Source organism: Thamnophis elegans, chromosome 4 (assembly GCF_009769535.1).
Source record: "Thamnophis elegans isolate rThaEle1 chromosome 4, rThaEle1.pri, whole genome shotgun sequence".
Classification (NCBI taxonomy): Eukaryota; Metazoa; Chordata; class Lepidosauria; order Squamata; family Colubridae; genus Thamnophis; species Thamnophis elegans.
Window position 1 is genome coordinate 28,222,965 of NC_045544.1, and position 16,712 is coordinate 28,239,676.

Here is a 16,712-nt window from a genome sequence, read left to right on the forward strand (position 1 = left end):
CCATTATTCTTTAGTTGTTCAGTTGTTTTCAACTTTTCATGATCCACTAGCCAACACTTCTGTCAATAGCTGCTTCTAAGTTCTTTTAAATGCCTAAATATGATACCAGGGACAGTATAATACCTGTGATATAATACTGAAATGATGGGGTCATTTCCAAGTTGGAATACTAAGAATGATATTATCAGTCTTAGAAATATAAGAGGATTTAACTTGGATTCATTCATCTATATCTAGTTCTTCATATTGCTGATGTTTAAAAATGTATGTTAAATGTTGACCCTAAAATATCATACAGAATCTTCTTTCTATTAAATACAATTCACTGAAACATTAAATTTAAATATTGAGTGTCAGATAATTAATAGTTTTACTTACATACAATTTAGTTTTGAATATTCTCTTCTATTAAGAATCATTTAAAGCACTGGATCAGTCATTACTCTTCAATTCTGCTATTAATTGATATCTTGCCACTAAATAGTGTGTATTTCTAAAGTATAAAATGTAAACACATGTATTAAGTTCAAGCATTTTCAGCTAATGTCTGTTACCAACTTTAGAATATTCATATAGGTTGACTGTTTCATTTCTTTTCCCATCATCTGCCATTCCTTGCAATTTCTACCAAGACATTGCTTTTAGAGGTGTCTCCCTAAGGCCTATAGCCTTTCACGCAGCTATATTCCTCAAGTACTTAAGGATTGTGCCTAATTGTCTCATTTGGTTGCCAGAAGTTGTTCTAATAGCAGAAGAGGGTGGCGCTATCCTTCTTGCCCCTCACTTTGAAGTCTGATTTGGAAAGTTGTAATAATATGTACACATAACATTGGATAGTCTTAAATGGGTACTTGCTATTCTAATAGCATTTTCTATGTGCAAAAATATAATCACTCTTCTACTGGAAAAGAAATGTTTTAAAAAACATACTTCATCTTTTGGACAGAGAAAAGATAGCATAACAAATGATTAGGAAGCAGATACATACTGAATAATCTTTCTTCTTCTTCTATTGCTAGAAGAAAAGGTTTAGATTTTCCACGACTGTGGACACCTGCACAGTGGGAAAAATTAGTTTGTCTATTAATTTGATTAGTTTGTCTATTAAGTTGATCAATCAAATTTTCAGATGACACTCAGTTGTCAGGAATAGCCAACACCTCAGAGGACAAGCTCAAGATCCAAAAAGATCTTGAGAGACTTGAACACTGGGTGCTATCTAACAAAATGAAATTAAATGTAGATAAAAGTAAGGTTTTACACTTAGGCAAGAAAAAACAGCTGTATAGATATAGATTAGGTGAAACTTGGCTTAATGGCAGTAACTACAAAAGGGATCTGGCAATCCTAGTGGACGATCACTTAAATATGAGCCAACAGTGTGCTGCAGCAGCCAAAAAGTCAATGCAATCTTAAACTGCATTAATATAAGGCATAAAATCAAGATCACATAAAGTTTTAATATTACTTTACAAAGCCTTAGTAAGACTACACTTGGAATACTGCATTTAGTTCTGGTCACCACAATATAAAAAAGATGTTGAGACTTTGCAAAGAATACAGAGAAGAGCAACAAAAATGATCAGTAGGCTGGAGGCTAAAACATGCAAAGAATAATTACAGGAATTGGGTATGTCTACTCTAATGAAAAAAAAAAGAATGGGGTGACATGATAGCACTATTCCAATATTTGAGGGGCACCTACAAAGAAAAGGGGGGGGTTCAAACTGTTTTGCAAGGCACCAGAAGTCCAAATAAAAAAAACTAACCATAGTTTTCAATAGTTGAAAACTAACCAAAGAGAAAAGCAACCTAGGATTAAGGAGAAAGTTCCTAATAGTGAGAAGAATTAACTAATGGAATAGTTGCTTTCAGAAGTTGTGGTGCTCCATCATTTGAGACTTTAAAAAAGAGATTGGACATCTACTTGTCTGAAATGGTATAAGGTCTCCTGTTGCAGCAGGGAGTTGGATTCGAAGACCTTCGAGGTCCCTTCCAACTCTATTATTCTATGATTTGATCTATTTATCTATTGATTCATTAAATTATTTCATCCAGGAGCTCAAAATGGATCTTCCTTTATTTTATACAATCATAGCTTGGGATCCTTAACCAAGATTATAGTTTCTATTTTGGAATAAGCTTCAACTTGTTTTAATTTAACATAAGCCACTGTATGTCATTGTCTCCTTTGTTTATCATTTATCATTTTGTTCTGTTTATTGGCTTTTAATCTACTCCATTTTATGATTTGATTTAAGGAATGGCTCTGCCAATAAACAACTCTTATATTAATTTGTTTTAAATATTTTATTTTTATACAGGTCTTTTGTTTTTCTGTTTGTGTTAAAAATAACTGATACATATTTTAAATAATAATTATCCTTATTGGCTTTTACAGATGTCTGGGAGAAGTAAAGTTGTAGATCAATTCCTCATTTTTACTACCTTAGATTTATTCATTTTTTACCAACAATTTGACTGTGGCCACAGGGTATGTAAATGTAGCATCATTTCATTTTAAATCAATAAGAAAAAAAACTTACATGCTTTTAAGAAGAGATAAGAAGAACATCAGATGCATTTGGAATTCTTTTTTTCACATGAGTCTTCTTTATTGATTTTAATTAAGTGTTCCCCTAGGTAATAAAGTAAAACATTTTATCTTATTGACATTCTTCAGCCTTATTTATTTGTAGAGGTGCAAGAATGCAGCATTGAAAAGAAAATGCATTTAAGAATAACTGAAGTTTGTGTGAGGAAGAAGCAGAATTTCATTAAGCAAAATTCTGGGTGACGTAGCAGCAAGAAAACCTGAACATTTGAGTATATATAAGAAAGGATCCTTTTCCATAGCAATAATGAATAAAACATGAGACTTTTGCTGCAGGTATGATATTTGTCTCCAGTTCAAAGAAAGGGATTCTTTGAATCCCTACTATACACTTATGGACTTATTATGCATAGAGATGATGAAGAGAACCTGTTCTATTATCATCAGAGTGAAATGAAGGTACAGGACACTGTTATCTTCTCTGAGTCTCTATCAAAACTGAATATAAGAGCAATTACATAAGAACATTGCACCTACATTCATGCAAGCTCCTTAACAAAAAATATTTAATGACTGAAGCAACAGAAACATAAATATTGCTTATCAAATATGCAGTGTTGTCCATAGAAAACTCAGTGAAGCAATGCCTATACCCACAAGGAAGACCCTTTTCAAGGTGATAAAAGGAGAAAAATGAGATGCAGAGATTTTGAATATAGGAAAACTTTCTGGAAGTGACAAGGAGAGAAGCCAACTGAAATTAAGGAGAAACTTCCTAACAGTGAGGAAGGAACAGCTTGCCTCCAGAAGTTATGGGTGCTACATCACTGAAGGTTTTTTAAGAAGACACTGGACAGTCCAGTGGTGGGATATGACCGGTACGCCCCAGTACGGATGTACCAGTGCCTGCTGGGAGCAGATACTGTTTAGTTGGCTCTCTCTGTTTTTCAAATCTTTCCTTTTCCACTAATATAGGCAGAGTAGCATAGGGAACCATGACGCTGACTTTGGAGAAACCACACAGAAGCTGTTAAAAATACATGTTGCAGAAGAAATATGTTTATCCCAGGGAGGCATGAAAATCTGAATAAAGAACTCAGATTGACTCTCTCCAAACCCTGGGTTATAAAGGGATATAAAGGAAAAATACAGGCACACATGCAAAATTATGTTACTGTGGACTATCTCAAGAATTCAAGGTGTGGTTTTGAACTTTAAAACCCTACATGGTATGGGGCAGAATTATTTGAGACTCTTACTCAATGGTGGGATTCAGCCAGTTTGCACCAATTCGGGAGAACCGGTTGTTAACTTTCTGAGCAGTTTGGTGAACTGGTTGTTGGAAGAAATAATTAAGACAGAGAACCGGTTGTTAAATTATTTGAATTCCACCACTGCTCTTACTCCAATTTCATCCGCTTGTCCCATCAGATCTGCAGGTTCATCACATGCTTGAGGACAGGAGCTTCTCTGCCATACCATCCACTTTATGGAATATTCTACAAACCCCCCAAGTGATATCAGCCTCCCTCCTTATTTTCTGGAATTCCCTCAAGACCTCACTTTGTCATCAGGCATCAGGGAATCAGAAAAGTCTTAGTGGTTACATTGCTATCCAATGTCTTTTACGTGATTTATTTTAAATATGTGTTTGACATTATTATTTTTATGAATATATGTAGATGTATGTATCTGTGTGTGCGTGTGCGCACACGCATATTTCTATTTATTTTATCACTTCTTTAAATTTGTGGAGATTGTTGCACATGTAGTTTTATTCCACTTCCCACCACCACCGCCACCACTCATGAATACTTAAATCATTCCTGGAAACTAAATTGCATTTTCTTTTAAACTACTCACTGGTATTCGAGATTATATGAACCATGGTGGCACAGTGGTTAGAATGCAGTACTGCAGGCTACTTCTGCTGACTGACTAATGTCAGCAATTTGCAGTTCGAATCTCACTGGCTCAAGGTTGACTCAGCCTTCCATCCTTGAGATTGGTAAAAAGAGGACCCAGATTGTTGGAGGCAATATGATGACTCTGTAAACCCTTAGAGAGGGCTTTAAAGTACTGTGTAGTAGTCTATAAATCTAAGTCCTATTGCTATTCTAAACTTTCTCTGCTGATGTACGGTGTGTCATCTGATTGTGAATCCTAGGAACAACTTTTCTACTACAATATAAGGCAAATGTTATCACAGGAGTAATAAAACTAAAGATTGTATAGACTGGACTGTAATAGCAATAATAGTAGAATCTTCAATAAATAATATTGTATTACTTTGTCTAGGTGCAACTAGTTGGTTCAATCTACTAAATCACATTTTCTCATTATGAAATAAATGACTTGGTCTTGACTGTGTTACAAGGATCATTCCTTCTGTAATGACCAGAAATGTCAATAGTATCTTCTATATTATAGGGCAATAATTAGGCTGCTAATTTACTAATATCAAAGGCCATTCTAATGCATTATTACCTTATTAATTATTAACACTGTAATTACTATAGGAAAAATATATGATTCAATTCTGTAATAATTTCTTTGACGCTCCAGGCAATTTCACTGATAGTTTTAGTTACCTTTTGTTCCTAATACATCTAATATCTATGAAGAATTTTTCCTCCTTTACATGCTTTAGCATATTAACTAGAATGTTCCTCTATTTTATGCCAAGAATTTATATCATTAGACTCCTGGGGCTAAATCTATAAAGAGCTTTGCTTCTTAACAGGTTTGTAATAACCTAGACATTTGAGATAAATTTCATCATCCCTCCATGTTGACTAAAACCCTGAAAACACTTGAGAAACAATAGCTGTCTCAACTGCTGCTTTGCTCCAAATTGCAGGCAGTCCCCAACTGCAACATTTCGTTTAGTGAATGTTCAACGTTACAACGGCACTGAAAGATATGACTTATGACCCTTTTCACAGTTATGACCTTTGCAGCACCTCCATGATTATGTGATCAAAAAATCATATGCTTGGCAACTGGTTCATATTTATGACCGCTAATGTGTCCAAAGATCATGTGATCCCCTCTTGAGACCTTCTGAAGCAAAGTCAATGGGGAAGCCAGATTCACTTAACAACCAGGCTACCGGCCTATCAACTGCAGTGATTCACTTAACAACTCTGGCAAGAAAAGTCATAAAATGGGGCAAAGGTCATTTGATGTTTCACTTAGCAACAGACATTTTGGACTCAATTGTGGTTGTAAGTCAAGGACTACCTGTACATTGAAGTCTTAAATATTTTCCCTTCAAAATGGGTCCTTCCAATAGTGAAGGGATTCAGTTTCTGGAATCTCCCACATTCTGGGAAGAGTCAGTCATATGTTAGGAAAGCATTCATTTTTAAGAAGGTCCCTGAATGAATTGGGACAAAATGGTAAGAAGTGTTGCTCTCTATGTGGACTTTTCATCCTTTCTTATAAACTTCATGGCTTTCCTAGTCACTATTAATGATTGAGATGAGAGATGTTTTTCAGAAGTAATGTCTCCTAGATGGGTGCCACAAGAGCCTAAATTATTTTGCTCTGTGTAATGCTGTATCAGAAAAGGAAAACATTTTTTTAATGTCTAAATAATACTTTCACCCTCATAGCTTGCTTCATTCATTGATTGTTTGTTTTGTCTCATGCTTTTTACTTTATTGATGCTTTTAAGTGTGGTCATTGAAGATTGCTAGTTTTATCTTTGTTTATTAGTATGTTTCTTTGAATGAGAATAGCAATAGCAATAGCAGTTAGACTTATATACCGCTTCATAGGGTTTTCAGCCCTCTCTAAGCAGTTTACAGAGAGCATATCACCCCCACAGTCTGGGTCCTCATTTCACCCACCTCGGAAGGATGGAAGGCTGAGTCAACCTTGAGCCTGTGAGATTAGAACCGCTGAACTGCAGATAACAGTCAGCTGAAGTGGCCTGCAGTACTGCACCCTAACCACTGCGCTACCTCGGCTAACCTTTTTGAAAAGGAAAGCATGGTGTTCAGCAAATAAAAAGTGTTATTGTTACAAGTATGCCAATCAAATCCACCCATTTCTGAGATCTGTGAGGGTGCAGTGAGGGATAAGAGTATCATGTAGTAATTTCTCCAACTCTTCCTAATTGTAAAACCATAGAGGTCTTTAGAATTTTCTCAATTTACATTAACCAAATATGAACACTAGTATTATGCAATATGTTTAAAAATCTGCTTGTTTGAAATTTCTAATTTTTATGACAGTGTAGAAGAAAGGGGAAAAATGGTTACTACTCCTGTTTGTTGTTTGTTTGTGTTTGTTTGTTGGATTTATATGCCGTCCTTCTCCCAAAGGACTCAGGGCAGTGTACAACATTAAAAAAAACACATATTACAAAAGTTAAAAAGAAAATTAGATAGAGTATCCAAAAACAAACCCAATTAATATTAACAATAACATTTAAAAAATAAGATTAAAATTAACAATTTAAATCAATCAGTTATTCTATTTTGTTCACGCCAGGCCGGCTTGCTGGAAAAGCCAAATTTTTAAGGCGCATCAGAAGGACCAGAGGTTGGGGATTATATGAAGCTCCAGGGGCAGCTCATTCCAGAGGGAAGGCGCTCCCACAGAGAAGGCTCTGCCCCTGGGGGTCACTAGCCAACACTGTCTGGCCAACGGCACCCTGAGGAGGCCAACTCTGTGGGATCGCACTGGATGGTGGGAGGCTACCGGTGGCAGTAGGTGGTCTCGTAGGTATCCTGGGCCTAATCGCACCTGGAAGACAACCGGCAACCAGTGCAGGCCACCTAAAAGGGATGTAACATGGGAGCACCTTGGTACCCCCATGATAACCCACGCAGCCGCATTCTGGACCTGTTGAAGCCTCCGGGCGCTCTTCAAGGACAGCCTCATGTAGAGAGAATTACAGTAGTACAAGTGAGAAAGGACGAGGGCATGAGTGACTGTGCACAGAGCATCCTGATCCAGGAAGGGGCACAACTGATGTACCAGGTGAACCTGGTAAAAGGTCCCCTGGTCACGGCCATCAGGTGTTCTTCTAAACTAAGCCGCGTATCCAGGAGGACTCCCAGATTGCGGGCCCTCTCTGAGGGGGCTAAAATTTCTCCCCTTATCATCAAAGATGGAACAAGATGCACAAATCGCGATGACGGAAACCACAGCCACTCAGTCTTGGAGGGATTGAGCTTGAGCCTGTTCTTCCACATCCAGATCTGCACAGCCTCCAGGCATTGGGACATCATGTCGAGGGCATCATTTGGGTGGTTTGGGGTAGAGATGAAAAGTTGGGTATCATCAGCATATTGATTATACCGTACCACAAAACCACAGATGATCTCACCCAGCGGTTTCATATATATGTTGAACAGGAGGGGTGAGAGAACCGACCCCTGGGGCACCCCACAAGTGACGTGCCTCGGGGTCAATCCCTGCCCTCCACAACACAAACTGCGACTGATCCGACAGGTAGGAGGAGAACGGTGCCCCCACTCCCAACCCCCCGAGTCGTTGCAGTAGGATACCATGGTTGATGGTATCGAAAGCCGCTGAGAGGTCTAATAGGACCAGGACAGAGGAGCAACCCCTGTCCCGGGCCTGCCAGAGATCATTGACCAACGCGACCAATGCCATCTCCATGCTGTATCCAGGCCTGAAACCCAACTGAAACGGATCCAGGTAGACAGCTTCATCCAGGTACTGGGGAAGCTGATGTGCTACCACACTCTTGACAACCTTCACTACAAAGCGAAGTTGGAGACCGGACGATAGTTGGCTAAAGAAGCTGTGTCCAGGGAAGGCTTCTTAAGGAGGGGCCTCACCACCGCCTCCTTCAAGGCAGTGGGAAAGAACCCGTCTCTTAACAAAACGTTGGTAATCGCCTGGAGCCAGCCTTGTGTCACCTCCCGGGAAGCCGAAACTAACCAATAGGAACATGGGTCCAGCACGTGGCAGCACTGAGTCTCTATAATCCTGTCCATGCCCTCGGGGGTCACAGGTCAAAGTCATCCCAGATAGTCTCCACAAGATTCATCGCCATCAATTCGCCCGAATCTACCCAAGTCCAAGCCTGTCTGGATCTGAATGATTTTATCCCTAGATACTGTTCCTGGTCTATTATCTTGGCTTCTCTAAACCTTTGGTAAAATAAGACATTTATTGAACATTATTTTATAATGCATGCAAAATATCCGTTTAGATTATTCAGAAGTAATAAAGAATTTATTTGTAATTGTCCTATAAATTAAATTAATATGATGCTCAATTGGTAAAATTTTCTCAGATGTAATTAAAAATTCTTACTTTTGAAGGCCTGTGAGCATAAAATATATTTATAGCTTGTCCAAGCACATGTGGGCTGTAGAATAAAATCAGGGCTACATCATGAAACATATGCTGTTATTTATTCTGAAAGAGGCAGTGAAACTTTCCAGTCATTTATCATTAATGATATGCCCTGCCTTTCTCTCCCTAAATATTATTTAGAGAATTCTAAATTATTTATATATTCCATCCAGGCAGCAATTCACATAAATATTTACAGCTTGCATCAAGAATTCTGAAAAGGAGGTAGTGAACTTGAAAAAGTAGGCAGTTAAGACACTTTCTTAACCAAATTGGACTACATGTATCATTTAGATATTTACTCCACAGTCTGATTATTCGATATCTTTATCATTTCTAAAAACTGTGGATGACTGCCAAGTATCATTTGGTATATGGATTATTGCATCAGTTTGGAACAGTTGGCTTACAGATAGAAATGGGCACAAACAATAATGACGAAATATTATCAATTACAGAAAGCTTTAAAAGATTTGTCCCTTTTTTAAAAAAATGTTTTTAATATTTTATCATTTAACTAACAGGCTTACAGCAAAATTGCTTGTGTAGTACACTATTTAGTGAGCTATATACAGCTAAAACTTCTTACAAAGAATTTACATCAGTACTTTTGATTGAACCAAGGTTTTTTTGTATGTTCCGTTCAACTAGATTCCCTGTTCTTATTTAGCCACCAAAACTATTTTCTAAATAATAGACTCTGAAAATCCCATGTCAGAATTTGTCACGAGCATTAAGACAATGACCGACATAGTCTTAATTCCCTCTGAACTATCTTTATTTTCAAAGTCTCTTGTGTTAGACTACTTACTCCTAAAAACTTGTGTCTGAGAAAAAATTCTTTCTTTTTCATAAAATATAGAGAAGTCCAGGAGACAGAAGGTCAATTGAAAGATAACACAGAAAAATATGGATCATGCTAAGGTTGCTCAGTCAAGAATAGTTTAGGATTTCATTTGTCCCATGATGAGTATGTACTTATTCCAAAAGGTTTCTGGCCCCATACATGTAGTTGGATATAGATTGAGAATAGTGTTCAGCTGATCAGAAAGAGGAGTCTTCATAATTACCTTTTCTCCAGTCATGTCACAAAGGCTTTCTGTGAGTTCTCAGGATATAACAGAAACTCAATGCAATACACCATTTCAGTCCCCCCCACTTTCTTCAAACAGCCAGACATGAAATCAACCATTTGTTGAGCATTTACTTTAAATTTCTCAAATTTTGTAGCAGAACTAGCAACATTATTTACAATTATAAATGCCAAGCATTGGTTCCTCCTGGGGAAGAACCTTTTATTCTTAATTCTATAGACATCCTCCAAAATAGTTAAGGAAAGACTTAGATACTGTAGTATCTTTGGCTGTTTGAGGCAGCCTGGAAGCTTTCTTTTATGTACTGGTGAAACCTTTGATCTTCCATCATCGTCAGTTTCTGTGAAAATAATGAATAGCCAAAGTTTTCTGATGCTTCTTCCTCCTCAACTTCAAAAAACAAAATCATTCCTGGGATTGTTCTGCTTTGCTTCACAGACCTCAGGACATTCCCCAACAAACAATAAACACAGGAAGTGAGAGAGAGTGTAAAGGCCATACAACTTGCACAACTAACACAGTTATGGAAAGGATACATAAAAACCACTCTCAGAAAAGCCAACAGACTATTACAACCTTACAGCATCACTGTAGCATACAAGCCAACTAAAGTCCTACAAAACATCTTAGGCCAAAAAAAAAAAAAAAAAAAAACAGTAGCCCAAGATGAAAAACTGCCTTATGTAATAAAAATGGTGGAAGACTAGCATCATAAACATCAACTAGAAGAAGTGATGGTGGAAATTCCTTAATCTCATAGTTATGGACAACTACAGTTTCAACTGAGAACTATTGGCATCTTAGACCAAGTCAAATCCAAGAATGCTAGAGAATTCCTGTAAATTTGATATTCGACAAATCTGCCCTCAATAGACATATGGAAATAAACTGTTTTTGCACACCATTCCAAAGGGATAACAATAAATCTAGGGAGGAGGAAACAACAAAAACTAGAACCCATCCCCTCCACCACCAAAATTCAGATAAGCAGGGATCACATCAGGCAAGCTCAGGCAGTAAATACCATAGTCTAATTAAGAAATTTCCAATGAGGAAACCACAACACCACAAAACTGGCAAAGCAAATTACTGTATATAATTGGCAGCAAACCCATGCTCACTTGCAATTTGATGTTACCAAGTTGGGTGATAAAACATCTGCAAGCAAACATGAAGCTAAGAGAGCTCCAAGTGCCCAAAGCATGTATGCGTGCGTGCATGTGCAAGTGTGCCTGAACTCCAAATGCAATGCACACTCCGTGTATGTGCCCCACCCTGCACATTTGTGCATGACCTCCATGTGCATGCCCCCATGCATGCGCGGCAGAGACCCAGAAACCAATTGGCCAGTGGAAGGCACGTGCGCATGCACAGTGGAGCTGAACTGGGGTGACGGCTCACGTGCTATCAGCGAGGGTGCTGCATGCCACCTATGGCATGCATGCCATAGGTTTGCCATCACGGTTATAGGACTTGCTAGTAAATAAATTTTATCTTTCTTCTGAGTAGTGGAAAAACATTACATTACCTGTTTCAATACTCAATGGAGATGAAGTTTGAAGGTTTCTTCTTAGATTAAAAAAAAAACTTCTGAAGTTTGTGTTACCTATTAAAGATAGATCTTCTTGTTAAATATTCATTGACCACACAGAAACAGAATAAACATGTATCTGCATTAAATTATGAAAGACACGTTTCCTTGTAGGATGAGGGCTAACCAAAGGCAGCAGTCACAATGGAAAAGAAAGGGAGAAACGTCGCAAGATTTATATATAGCTAACCAATGGCAGCAAAATGTGGCCCAGGGACATGTAAATATTGCCACATGTCACTTTTCACCAGCCGGCAGCTGACTTCAGGGGAAATGACAGCACCAGACAGCTGGAGTGGTATCAGTGGATTTCTGACAGAAATCAAACATGACAGTGTACATATCACCTCATTTCTGTTCTATCAAAAGTCTTAGTCTGTCACATTGCAGAGACAGAAATGTATCATTGTGCCATAATAAGAGTGGCACGTGTAAGCCTTCTGACTAGAAGTGAACAAAGGTAATTAGTTTACTTACTTTTAATCAAGCAGAAAGCATTACATGCATGTCAGTTTTGAATAGATGTCATTTAGTGCCTTTAAAAAAAAAAAAAGCCAGACGCTGGGTCTGGGAAATTCTAGGGGTTCAACATTATGCATATTAAATTTGCTGAGATTGAGGAACACTAACCTAGAACATTTTAGAAGATCTAAAAGCCCAAATCCTTTTTTGCAATCTTTGATGACTGGCCATTCCTTAAACCAGTGATGGCTAACCTTTTTGTCGTCACATGCCAAAAGCACGTGCCCACACCCATAATAAAATGTGCACACAACAACCCCACACACCCCCTTTACATGCTCATGTGACTCCCACCCTCCCACCCTCCCCATCCCCTGCACATATGCACATCCCCCCCTGTGCTCCCCCGCCCCCTGCACATGCGCATGTGACCTCCCTCCCCAGTGCCCCATTTGGGCCTAGTAGATCTCTCTCCAGTCTCCTGGGACCAAAAATGGGCTGTGGGGGCCACACACACCTTCATGGCCCCCCATCCTTTGTGCATGCGCATGCATCTTCCACATGCGGCCCACTCCTGAGCATGCTAGCAAGACCCAAAAATAAGCTGGCTAGCAGGAGTGCATGTACATGCACAGTGGAGCTGAGCTGGGGTGATGGCTCACATTCCTGCAGAAAGGGCTCTGCATTCCACCTGTGGCACATGTGCCATAGGTTCGCCATCATGGTCTTAGAATTACCTCAGAGAACAAAATCTGTAACCATTACAAGATGGAAGCAAAGAGATACAGAAAGTTTTATCTTTTTGCCATTATTTAATGATAGCAGAGATTTTGCAGCTGAAATATAATAGCCCTAAGCATGACTCCCTGACATTTTTGAGGGATAAAACATGAAAACTCTATTGTAAGGTCTTAAAAAGGTGCTTCACCTCATAGCCCTTATTCTCCCCAATGTATTAAATGTAGCCATTGTCTCCCAAAATGTTGGCCTGTGCCTTTGAATTTGAGACATTTCAGCCAGTGCACTAGTGATACCCAATATGTCATTCCTGCTATTAGTGCAAAAAAAGGTAAGCTAGGATATGGAAGGATTTCCAAGATCAGGAATGATAGAACTCATTTAGCTAAATGCAAATGATGAACCTTATAAACAGCCCCTCATGGAACTGCCATGTTGCCTCATAATATTGCAACCTTCTAAGGAACAGTAACATCCTGAAGACAACCTTTTGAAGGATATTTCTTCCATCTTTTCCCTTCAGAGATTGGATCATTCTATGTTCTATGCAACAGAAAGCCAGACAAACATAACATTGAAAGGCTTCATTGCTCTATTGTAAACTTACTGAGAGGATCTGGCAATAATTAGCCAGATAGCAATATTATTTGCCTTGAAATACAAATCATTATTATTCTGCTATCAAGAGGTAGGGAGAAATGGAGATAAAAATTCTTCATGACAGTCCAGGGTTTGGGCACCAGAGAATTACATGAGAGAGTTTGAATGGGAAATTCAGGATCTGAAGACAGGGCAAGGAGAAGCAACAGATGAACAGGTTTCTATGGAGATTCTCAGTCAGCCAGGTCATGATTGTCCCAAAGGTGCTTTTTTCAAGAGGTAACTAAACTTTCTGGTTTTTCTTTGAAGATGTTTTGCTTCTCATCCAAGAAACTTCTACAGCTTCTCCAACAGAAGGCCTTGGGAGCTGCTGTTATATAGTCACATACTTGGTTCAATTAAGCCAATTCCTGCATTTCTTCTCAAGGAGATATGATAGTTGCCTTTGCTCTGCCATTTGCAATTGCTTATGTGCTCTTGGGCTAAGTGCCCTACCAGTGCCAGAATGTGGCTACTCATTAGCTGAATCAGGCCCTATTGATTCAGTCCAGAGGTGGGTTGCTTCCGGTTTGGTCTGGATTGGGTGTGAACCAGTAGTAGTGGTGGTGGTAGGCTCTGCCCACCTGCCCAGATGCTTCTATGCTGAAGCATCTGGGCCGGTGGTAAAAAATTAGCAACCCACCTCTGGTTCAGGCTTATTGTCTCCTTGAACTGTTGTAAGTTATCTGCCTTCTGACTCGTCAGGCTCTGTATGGTCTGCCTTTTCAGTGCCTGCCTCAAGAGAATTCAGAGGAAAGTATAACATTCTTCTACATTGTCAATTGCACCAGTAAATAAAGCAAAGTAAATAAAGCAAAGTAATGCTTTATTAACTAATGAAGCTAATGAAGATAAGGAATCAAACAACAGGGAACAACAGCCAATAAAAGGTGAAAGTAACCTTTGAGTAAAATTTGACTCCTGACAACTTACATGGACATATGTAAGTTGTCCATGTAAATTGGCATGAACTGGCATAAATCCAGTGTTTTGCAATTGCCTTCTTCTGAAGTGAGTTATTTTGTTTCTGACTTCCTAGTACGATCCACAGACTTGATATTCCCAAGTGGTCCCCATCCAATGGTTACCATAAGGAACCCTGCTTATCTTTCTAGGTCATCCAAATTATGGATTAGCAATATGTGAAACTGAGTATAGTAGTGAGGAACAGAATCATAAGACATGACTGGCAAGATGATGGGCAAATCATATGGTTATAACAATAGTAAGGTGACCAGATTTTCAGATTGGTAAAGAGGGACACCTTTGACTGAGGGGGGGGTTGATTAAAAATTTTATACGGAGCAACAAAATTTTCATACAACGCAAAAATAGTATTATAATATTTTTTTATTTCAACATAACTACATATACAAATATAAATTGTAACTGTTTCCAAACATCAAATTTTGATCACGTGACCATGAGGATGCTGCAACAGTCGCTAAGTGTGAAAATGGTCGCTAAGTGTGAAAAATGGTCATCAGTCACTTTTTTCAATGCCATTGTAGCTTTGGTCATTATACCACCTTTCTTGCCACAGGTCTTAAGTGAATAACTGCAGCTGATATTAGTAACATAAGTGAATCTGGTTTCCCATTTGATTTGTCAAAAGGTCACAAAAGGCAATTAAAATGATCCCAGGACACTGATACCATCATAAATATGAATCTATTGCCAAACATCAAAATTTTGATTGCATGACCATGAGGATGCTGCAATGGTTGCTAAGTGTGAAATGGTCACTAAGTGTGAAAAATGGTCATCAGTCACTTTTTTCAATGCCATTGTAACTTTGGTCACTATACCACCTTTCTTGCCACAGTTCTTAAGTGAATAACTGCAGCTGGTATTTTGTATTGTGGATAGAATCTTTTTTTAAATAGTCTAAGACAATTAAAAAAAGAATCCAAACAGAATAAATTGAAGTAAAACATTTCAAACTATTCCACACAGAATAAATAGAATTTTTAAAAATTCTATGCATAATATTTCAAAGTATTGCGCATAGAATTTTTAAAAATGGTTTCACTTTAATTTATTTTGGATAGAATCTTTTTTTAAATAGTCTAAGACAATTTTAAAAAAGAATCAACACAGAATAAAACTATTTTAAAAAATCCTATGCACAATAAATAAAATATTATTTTAAAATACATTAAAAAAATAAAAGAAAAAAACCCAGCTCACTTACCAGCACTCCAGGCAGGCACTCCAAGTCAATCCAGAATGATGTAGATGTTAATACAAAGAACTGCGCAAATTAAAATGGTGAAATTAGTCAGGGAAATATTTTTCAAAGAAACTTTGCCACCATTTTTTCCACACGAGCCAATCTCCAACCTCCGTGCCCCTCCCCTCCGGAAAATCCAGGAAGGCACACTCACAACTTCTCTAGCCAAGTATTTCCTGGAGCTCTATGGTACTGGTCATCTTTTCTTATAAAAGTAAGTAAAATGGGTGGGGGGGTCTGTTTTCTTGCTTTAACGTTTTATCTTCAATGAAAGTACTGAGACATAGAGAGGGTTTAAACAGAGTGTCTTTTGTCTTGCCCCGGTTAGGATTTCTTAAGCAAATCCACTGGGCTTTCAACATGAAGCCAGAAAATCGGGACTTTTTAAAAACGCCCTGGGACACGGACAAATTGTTATAAATCGTGACTGTCCCACCAAAATCGGGACGTCTGGTCACCTTAAACAATAGCCTGCCACAGAACAACTACATAGTCACGGATCTGAATCCTGCACAGCTGTCACTGTAAAGCCTTCAAGTATTTAGGAAGAAATATAGCTTCCCAGGTAGAACCAAAAATAAACCAAAGAAACCCACAAGAGAATAATCAGAATAAGTAGAGGATCACCTCTTCAACAGCCATGGAATGGAATTAAGGTTTTCAAAAGAAATTTTATGGAGCACAGGAGATAAATTTAGTGAAGAAGGGCCAGAAGGAAGAATCGCTTGTAATCAATGGAACACATGAAGTTTTGGATTTTACCCAACATTATCATCACTGACACATCTTGTTACTAAGAACTGCAGATGTATTCCAAATTGCCTTCACTGATTATAGACATAAAGTGTAATGGGAAAGAGAAAAACAACACTATTGCAATGCCAACGTGGCAGGAATTTCCGTGAATGGGGATAGAAACTGCTGAGTTCAGTGACCCTCCATATTGTAAACTGCTCTTGATCTTTCAAAGAGAGCAGGTGGAGAAGGTTCTGTTTTGAAACACGAAACTCAGCTGATTGCTAGGGGTGTACAGTGTGGGCATGCACCACTTCAATGCTT